The 10288-nt window shown below is 45.7% G+C and overlaps 1 non-coding gene across 1 annotated transcript; it reads left to right on the top strand.

The window, feature by feature from the left end:
- Positions 1-9317: 9317 nt before the first annotated feature.
- Trnar-gcg lies at positions 9318-9392 on the top strand. The gene has a single exon. It is a non-coding gene; the product is annotated as a tRNA-Arg (tRNA).
- The last annotated feature ends 896 nt before the right edge of the window (positions 9393-10288 follow it).

Raw genomic sequence — 10288 nt, 5'->3', positions numbered from 1 at the left:
TCATGGCATTAGGCTATGTTCCTACATCATTGCTACAGAAAGAATCAATGCCCATATAACTTCTTTCAATTTGATGAGAGAATGAGGTAGAAATTAAGACCTAAGATTTGAGATTGGTCTCTCATTATTAATGTCCAAACAATACAATTTGCTACAAGGAACATCGGAGTTAGTGTTACACGAGTCACGTGATACCTACGCGACTATCAGACAAATATTTCGCTTACAAATTATTCTTGAAACCATAAAAAAAAACAGTAAAATGCCGGATGAATGAGAACTTCTTGTCTCATTTGGGTTACGAATCAGTATATGGTAGCGGAAATGCGAGACTATCCACGTTAATCGCAAACTGCAAGTCACTAAAAGTCATGATGCCGAATCTAACAAGAACAATACCTTTCAAATATGGCTCACCATATTTGTTTATGGTTCATTTAAATTTTTTATAATTTTTTTTGCTTTAAAAATTTTTACGTATTGGTACTAAATTTTCTGTATATGTAAAGTAAAATGCACTATACTCGAGACTGAAGTTCTTTGCATTGTATGTGAGTCATGTATCTAAAATACTATGTAAATTGTTTATTATGTTAAATAATTTTCTGATGACCTTTCGTACTTAAAAATGTTTGTATAAATTGTTCATGTTGTCGTAAATCTGACTATTTTAGACATGGTCACGCTTAGAAATAACATAAAAAATAGGTGTTATGCAAAAGCCAGTGTGCTTTTGTTTGAAACGAAAGTGGCTCTGGGGAGTGGAAAATGTGGCAAGGGCGAATCGGCGCGCTACCTACGGCAAGCGCGGGAAGTGAGTCACACAGTCTGTAGGCAGCAGTGATTGAGCCAACACCTTTGTGGAGCAGGAGAAGCTCTGCCTGCAAATTCTCACAAAATGCCTCGGATGGAGACTGCAAGCGGCTTACGGCATAGCTGCGAGTTGTTGGGCTAATGTATGGGGAACTGAACGACACCAGGAAGGGAAATTAAGCCCATATAGCAAGAGACCTACAGGCCGTGCTGTGGGTAGTGTAGCCGCCATAATTGGTCGCCACACCCAAGCCTACAGGCACCAGATAAGACTCTTTTGTAGTACATTTACTTTTGAACAGTGTGCACCATTAATTTAAACTGTGCTGTAGTTACCATTATTGAACTTTAAAGAAACTGGTTCACCCTGTTATTTCATCCTAATCTGATGACCTCAGAAGTTAAGTCTCGTAGTGCTCAGAGCCATTTGAACCGGCCATTTAAGTTTGTTAATTATAGAAAATGATTTTCTATGTGTTCCCCCTAACCAATTTTTTTTAGCTTCCCTGAAGTTATTTACTGGCCTTTTTCTCTTTTAAAAACGTAATGTATAAGGGTTTAGTAGTCAAAAAGAATTTCCAGTGTCTGCCACAACATTGTTTACGTGGAGTAATACTGATTTGAAGAGGCAAATCAAACAGTAGGGAGAAAGTAGGAAAAAAGTCATACTTCTGCTTTTCCAATACTTCACTGTTTCTGTGGTGTCACCACCAGACACCATACTTGCTAGGTGGTAGCTTAAATCGGCCGCGGTCCATTTAGTACATGTCGGACCCGCGTGTCGCCACTGTGTGATCGCAGACCGAACGCCACCACAAGGCAGGTCTCGAGATACGGACGAGCACTCGCCCCAGTTGTACGACGACATTGCTAACGACTATACGGACGAAGCCCTTCCTCTCATTTGCCGAGAGACAGTTAGAATAGCCTTCAGCTAAGTCCATGGCTACGACCTAGCAAGGCGCCATTAGCCTTACATAGTTTGATAGTTATCGTATGAAATGTCTCATCAAGAACGTTGTAAACCAACAAAGAATAAAAGTTAAGTATTCGAGGAGCTGCATACTTTTCTTATTAGAATTCACTACTTATCCTGTTCCAGAAATCACGCCAGTCGGCGTGTGTGTACGCGTGCCTTTCTTTCGGCTACCCGTCACTGTGGACTGGCTGCCTTGTCAGTCCACAACAGTTTCATTGCTTGGATAAGCTGGCGACCATTAGTACATGTTTTACACCACTAGATGAACTGAGTTGTCCTAGGTTCAGTATAATATTATTCATACTGTATTTCTATTTAATCACTGGATAAAATCTTAGGAAAAGAATTGAGTAGTCTGAATTACTTATTAGACACATCACTCAGTCAAATCCTGTAGAAGGGGTAACTCTATTGATTAGCTTTTCCTATTAACAGGAATATCCTCCCATAGTGTAGTTTAGTTTGGAAACTAAACTAAATTTTAGTAAGAGGGTTATACATGGCTTTTCCCGTAACAGGACTTTTGTTCTGTTGGGGCGTAGTATACGTGACAACATAGAGGAAGGTTTTTCTCTTATTTAGGTAAACCATGCTACATTCCAATAATAGAGGTTGTGTTAGATGCTGCAGTTTTACTCGGTTTACACAGCTCGTGTGCAGAGAAGATGTGTTTCGCAGCCCTCACAGTATCCCATTGATGAAAACTCTGGCTGCAGTTGTACATCACTCTGTTTGTTTCTCAGTACATTTCATGCTAGCGTCGTTTCTTATCATACCACAGTGCAGAACGGCCAACGAAAGCACTGCGTGTGTGTGTGTGTGTGTGTGTGTGTGTGTGTGTGTGTGTCAAACTTTCAGGTGGGGCTGCCCCTAGAGCTGCCTAGTAGTTTCATTGTCCCACCAGAATACCTTTAGGTACCTATGCAATGCCTTCGGCATGTACCAAGGTGTCCTCTTCGTGAAGAGAAAAGCACATTTCGCCATTCCCTGCGAAGTGGGGCCTTCAGCCTCTTACTGACATGTTTATGACAGCAAACGCAGGTCGGGGAAGGCGGTAACGCCTGGTGACTCGACTGCAGCGGCAACACTGAAGGACATTAACTACCATGGGTCGTGGACAGAGATAGAAGACGGACGGTGCTGCTGATAATGCGTCTACCCAGAGAACAGCTACACAGGATGAATATCAAGTAAAGGTTAAGCTGGCGATTCCTCCGAGGACGAAGAGAAATAAAGTTAATATTAACATATATTATCTGATCAGAAGTGTCCAGACAATCCTTTGTTATGTGGAACCGACCACTGGAAGCGGACCTGACAGTGTAAAAGGAAGTGGGCAGTATAGTGTTGCCAGTAGGGAAACAAGAACAGCCGAATGGGTAGCTTAGGAGAGCTGCATTACTTCGGAAGTGGAATATTCACAGCATGCCACCTGACTAACAAAGCATCAGGGATATTGCAACCCTTCTAAAGCTGCCGAAGCCGACTGCTGTGACAGTGAAGTGGAAACGCGAAAGAACAACCGCAGCTAAACGAAGCCCACGTAGACCTCATGTACTGATGGACAGGAGTCGTCGAGCATTGTGGACAATCCCATGAAATTAGCTTAAGCAACCATTGGTGAGTTCCGCCAGCAGTCCAGGTATCTCAGTGACTGGTGGCGCAGCGAGTTAAAAGCCATGTTGTGCAATGGTTGAGCAGTTCGTCATAAACCATAGATTTCAATTGTCAGTGGTAAGGTGACATGAAGAGCGGCGCCAATGGAAAGTGGATGACTGGAATCACGGTTTACCCTGTGAGAATCTGATGGAAGAGTCTGAGTTTGGCGAATGGTTCAAATGACTCTGAGCACTATGGGACTCAACTTCTGAGGTCATCAGTCATCTAGAACTTAATACTTAAACCTAACTAACCTAAGGACATCACACACATCCATGCCCGAGGCAGGATTCGAACCTGCGATCGTAGCGTTTGGCGACTGCATGGTGTGTGTTACCATCATGTGTACCGCCAATTTTGAAGTACAGGGGAGTTGGCGTAACGTCAGAGGGGCGTTTTACGTGGTTAGGGTGTGGTCATCACACTGCCATTAAGAAAACTCTAAATGCGGAAGAGTTTGAACACATTACACAGCGTCGCGCACTGCTTACAGTACAGAAACAGTTAGGAGACGATGGTTCTTATCAACATGAGAACGCACCCTGTCATAAAGTAACGTCTGTGATGCAGAGATTGGTGGACAGTAACATTATTCAAACGGACTGGCGTAGTCAGGGGCGTGACCGCTACGGTCTCGCAGGTTCGAATCCTGCCTCGGGCATGGGTGTGTGTGATGTCCTTAGGTTAGTTAGGTTTAATTAGTTCTAAGTTCTAGGCGACTGATGACCTCAGAAGTTAAGTCGCATAGTGCTCAGAGGCATTGAACCTAGTCAGGGTCCCGACCTGAACACAATGGAACACATTTCGGATGAGCTACAATGTCGACTTCTCTCTAGAATACATGCCCCAGCGTTCAACGCCACTGCCTACTACCTTCGTGTATATATTACTTTTTCGTCTCTTCCCCGCTGCCACTGTCTTGTTCTCTCCCGCGGCAAGAAAGCACGAATTTGTTCGCATGCCCAAAGTTTTGAAAAAAATTTTAAAGGTGCTGAGGAAGGTAGAATAAGACACCTGGAACCACACGTTCAGTCAGTCTTTTAAATGAACAGGAAGATATTTGCATTTTTTGTACCGCGATAGGAGCATTTTTCCCCTGGTTCCCTGCTTTCCCATGCTGGAGCAATACATTTAACTCACATGAAAAATGTAATGGTCAGTAAAATTTGGGTTAGTTACTCGTGTGGAACTGAAATAATGCAGAATTAGTATTAGGCCACAGACTGGAGTTTAGATACAAAGAACTTTCGCACGTGCTTCAGTACTACTACAAGGTGTTCCCACTTGATAACGGAGACACATTTAAGCTACCTTTTCACCTCACGCCGGAATTTAAGTGTACAAGTGTGGTCACCCTCTGTATCTAGGAAACGGAGACGGATATGAAGAAAATGTTCAAGTTTGTTCCACATCTGGATCTCAGGAATACATTGTAAAAATTTCTACCATTTGATGTGCCTAGTCGTCGCGGAATTCACGCCTGGATTTTTGCCTGCTGTGGATGGTGAAAACATGGAAAGAAACTCTTTTTGTGGTGTTTTCCCTGGAACCGCCCATGAACTGACAGTGCCTCCGTCTCAGCAACTCCACCGCAGGCAAATCGAATGCAAAAAGGACCAACCGATGTTCTCCACTTGCTTAAACAGGAGGAAGTGTAAACGTTCATATTCTGACTCAGTACTGTAGGGTAGGGACACTAAGACGATCCTTCTGTTGGGTATACAAACGGGCCCCCGGCTCATGGGATATTCAGAACACTTCACCCCACCTTTTTATCACCAAGAGAAGCCGAGATACGAGTACCGCAAAATTTTATCATACACCTCCTTCTGGAACGTATTAGGTACGCACGCTATCGAATGCATACCGATTAGAAGTCATGTAAGGCGATATAATTAAGAATTAACGTATTATTTCCGGTTAAAAATGCAGGTGGTAGCACGAAGGGCAACCTTTCAGTGAGAGAAAGCGGCTTTCCCTCCCATTCACAGACACGGCTACGTGTCACTGCATTAGGTTGCAGCGTCCTCCAAGCTAGAAAACATCACAGTCCCGTTGTGGGCCAGTATCCGTTCCTCCCCGAGTTCCCGTAACAGTGAACTTATTGGTTCATTCGGTATCAGTAAGTGATGGTAACACCTAACCAAAAAATGTTCTCTACGATTTAGAGATACCACTGATAAAGCTCAACCAGGGTGGCTAGGTGGAGGAAGGAACACCGCGCTTTCCATACACTGAGGCGACGAAAGTAGTGGGATAGCGATATTCACAAACGCGGGTGGTTGTATATCGCGTACACAAGGTGTAAAAGGGCAGGGCTTCGGCAGAGCTGCCATTCGTACTCAGATGACTCACATCAGAAAGCTTATGACGTGATTATCGCCTCACGTTGGGAATTAAAGGACTCTGAAGGCGGGATGATAGTTGGAGCTAGACGCAGGGGACATTCAATTTTGGAAATCACTATGGAATTCAATATTCCGAGATCCATCGGGGTATTTTTGGGGTTAGGTCTTATGGGACCAAACTGCTGAGGTCATCAGTCCCTAAGTTTACACACTACTTATCTACCTTAAACTAAGTTACGCTAAGGACGACACACACACACACACACACACACACACACACACACACACACACATATACATACACGCACACACGCCCGAGGCAGGACTCGATCCTCCGACAGGGGAAGACGCACGGACACAGAGAAAGAGAGAGAGAGAGAGAGAGAGAGAGAGAGAGAGAGACAGTTCCACCGTGTCAAGTGTGTACCGACAATACCAAATTTCAGATATATCTCTCACCACGGACAATGCATGGCCGACGTCCTTCAGGTAACGTCTGTGGAGAGCTGCGTTTGTGTAGAGCTGTCAGTGCTAACAGATGAGCAACAATGTATGAAATAACCGCAGAAAACAATTTGCAACGTCCAACGAACGTACCCGGCAGGACAGTGCGGTGAAGTTTGGTGTTAACAGGATATGGCAGCAGACGACCCACTGTAGTCGCTTTCGGGAGGACGACGATTCAATCCCGCGTCCAGCCATCCTCATTTACATTTTCCTAAATGTCTTCACCTAAATGACGGGATGGTTCCTTTGAAAAGGGCACGGCCGACTTCCTTACCCATCCTTCCCTAATCCGATGAGACCGATGACCTCGCAGTTTGGTCTCTTCCCCCAAAACAATCCTACCAACCCAACCCGACCCGACCCAGCAACGAACCGACGCCAGTGCATTTACAAGCAATATGACGTGGCCTGCAGCGTCTTTTGCAGGGTCGTCACCTTGTAGGTTGGACCCTAGACAACAGTTGTAAAAGCTGATGGTAGGGTTCAAGCATGGCACAGACCCTACGAAGCCATGGACCCAGGTTGTCAACAATGCACTGAGCAAGACGGTGGTCGTGGCATAATGGTGTGGGATGTGTTTAGATGGAATAGGCTGGGTCATCTGGTCCAGTTGGATCCATCATGGACTGGAAATGGTTGCGGTGGGTTACTTGGAGAGCATTTGCCGCCATCAATGGAGTTCATGGTATGGAATAACGATGTCATGTCATCGAGCCACAATTGTTCGCAGTTGGTTTGAAGAACATTCTGGACATTTGGAGCGAATGATCTGGCTATTCCAATCGTCAGACACGAATCCCATCGAACATTTATCGGACATAATCGGAAGGTCAGTTCGTGCACAGAATCCAGCACCGGCAACATTTTCGCAATTATGGACGGCTACGGAGGCAGCGTGACTCAATATATCTGCAGGGGACATCTGAAGCCAGGTTGAGTACACGGAACGTCGATGATGATGACGTTTGGTTCAAATGGTTCAGATGGGTCTGAGCACTAAAGGACTTAACTTCTGAGGTCATCAGTCCCCTAGAACTTAGAACTACTTAAACCTAACTAACCTAAGGACATCACACACATCCATGCCCGAGGCAGGATTCGAACCTGCGACCGTAGGAGTCGCGCGGTTCCAGCCTGAAGCGCCTAGAACCGCTCGGCCATTCCGGCCGGTGATGACGTATAGATTGCGGGGCGCTCAACTGCGCGGTTATCAGCACCCGTACAAATTCCCAACCTTTGCTCAGTGCAATCTCGCCATTTGAATGAATGATGATGAAATGATGAGGACAACACAAACAGGCAGTCATCTCGAGGCAGGTGAAAATCTCTCACCACGGTATGTGAGTTACTGCACTAGGCTGCTCAAAAGTAGGGCCGACGTGGAGTTAGGAGATGTGTCATGACTTTAGTCATCTCAGTGGAAGACTACATGGCATTTAAGGTCGCACAAGTAAGAACTGCCAGCTTATCGAGTATATAAAGATAAGAGTGGTAACGTGAAGGACAACCAGTCACTTACTAGTCGCTCTACGAACCGTCTCGAAGTAGCTGTCGTACCTTGCCTGCCATTCAGAAACGAAGGTGAATGTCACTACAATAGGTTTTAGCAGTCTGGAAAACACCACAAACACGTTCTGTCCCTAGTTCTCCTGACAGTCAACTTCTTCTTTCATTCGGTATTAGTAAGTGACGATAAAGCCTATCCGATAACTTTCTCTATGATTTAGAACTACTACGGATAAACTTCACACTGGGTGTTGTAATGGTTCTTTATTTACATGACCATTACGGCACTCCATCGATTTCTCGATATCAGTAATATCGAACTACTTTTCTACGAAGTAACAGACATATTTTTGTGACAATATTCACATTTGGCATTATTAATGTATAGGTACTCCGCTGTATCGATATATTACAGTGATATGGTTCTTGTGTGCATGCATTTCTGTGAGATTGTCATAATCTTTGACTAACTTGTAACCGTTTTGGCGAGAATGCGCACAGAGCAGTCTTTGTTTCACTTTGCAGAAGTTGTTATTTCGCTTTGTAAAAGAACAGTCAAGTCTTGTGTTTGGTTAAAGTGGAAATTAAATATATGAAGATTGATACAAAACTGTTTTCTTGATGATGTGACGATTAAGAAGAAGTATATGTGAATTTACAAGAAGTTTGATAACAATCTGGATCGTGAACACGAAGTCAAAAATTCCAGAATGAGATTTTCACTCTGCAGCGGAGTGTGCGCTGATATGAAACTTCCTGGCAGATTAAAACTGTGTGCCGGGCCGAGACTCGAACTCGGGAACATCCCCCAGGCTGTGGCTAAGCCATGTCTCCGCAGTATCCTTTCTTTCAGGAGTGCTAGTTCTGCAAGTTTCGCAGGAGAGCTTCTACAAAAGTTTGGAAAGTAGGAGACGAGGTACTGGCAGATGTAAAGCTGTGAGGACGGGGCGTGAGTCGAGGTTCGGTAGCTCTGTTGGTAGAGCACTTGCCCGCGAAAGGCAAAGGTCCCGAGTTCGAGTCTCGGCCCAGCACGCAGTTTTAATCTGCCAGGAAGTTTCAAGTCGAAAATTATTTCTGCCATACCATTGTTCTGATCTGGGATTGTTTGATCATTAAGAATTTCCTGAAAAATTTGATAGGTCTTCAAATATTGCTAAAATACAGATCAGGACCTTTTAGCAGTCAAAGTGGAATCACCCTAGTATCAACAAGATGAGCCATAACGACTTCGACGAAATCTGCGTGGGGATCCATTCAAGATAAGTGCCAAAATTAATGACTTTTTTACAGTGACTTCATTATTTCCATTCTGACGATACCATCCACAGTCAATAACTTTGTTTCCAGAATGAGATTTTTCACTCTGCAGCGGAGTGTGCGCTGATATGAAAGTTCCTGGCAGATTAAAACTGTGTGCAAGGTTCGCAGGAGAGCTTGTGTAAGGTTTGGAAGATAGGAGACGAGGTACTGGCGGAAGTAAAGCTGTGAGGACGGGGCGTGAGTCGTGCTCGGGTAGCTCAGTTGGTAGAGCATTTGCCCGCGATAGGCAAATGTCCCGAGTTCGAGTCTCGGCCCGGCACACAGTTTTTATCTGCCAGGAAGTTTCAATAACTTTGTTGTTGCCCCATAAAGAGAACATATGCTGCGTGAGCTACATTATTAATCTGATTTGTAATCTACTTTGCAAGCGGTGGTATTGTTAGAGTGTCCAGTTGGAGTCCGGAACACCGCACGATCCACACGTTAGTGCACTTCATCAGCCACTCGTGTCCGACCTTGAGGGTCTCTGGAGGTTTTAGGAGACAGCGTACAGCCAAGGTCGGCATCTGCCGCTCGCGAGGAACCGCAGCAGCTGCCGGGCTGTTGCCTTATCTACGGGAGGCGGGACAGGTCGCCCGGGCGCGCAGCACACAGTGGGGGCAGGATGTGGGGCGCTGCAGGGGTGGCCACGGCCCGGAAGCGCGCCTCGCTGGCCCGGGCGGAGCCTCGTTATCTGGAGGGCCGCGGGCCGCGGGCCGCGGGTCCAGACGGCGGCCGGAGGAACGGCAACGCGGTGCGGGGGAGGACCCGTACGTCCGACAGAGGTCACCCGTCCGCCGGCGCCCAAGGTAAGGCGTCCGTCACCCGAATAACGACGCGGCAAAAGGGACACGCCGGCGAGGCGGAAGTCGGCCTCAGTATTGGTTACGGCGAGCTGTCGCCAACACCTGTTCGTCTGCGGTGCTGGAATTATTCGTAGCGGCAGTTGTGTCTGTGCGTGTGTGGTCGCATTTTATCGTGTCACGAGAGTGGAGGTCGAAGGGGTTCGACACATGTTTGGTGCCGGGCTGGAACAAAATAAGGTACCCGACTGCATAAAAGGACTTCTTTTTTTTTCAATTTCTTGTGGTGTCTCTTTTTTCCCTGGGTGTTCTAAGCCCTATCGCAGGAGATGTCTCCTCGTATAAAAACCCAGCACGATTGAATTTTATCATTT

This window comes from Schistocerca piceifrons, chromosome 10 (assembly GCF_021461385.2).
Source record: "Schistocerca piceifrons isolate TAMUIC-IGC-003096 chromosome 10, iqSchPice1.1, whole genome shotgun sequence".
In the NCBI taxonomy this organism is placed as follows: Eukaryota; Metazoa; Arthropoda; class Insecta; order Orthoptera; family Acrididae; genus Schistocerca; species Schistocerca piceifrons.
Note: the sequence above shows the minus strand (reverse complement) of the source record. Positions and strands in the feature narration are given on the sequence as shown.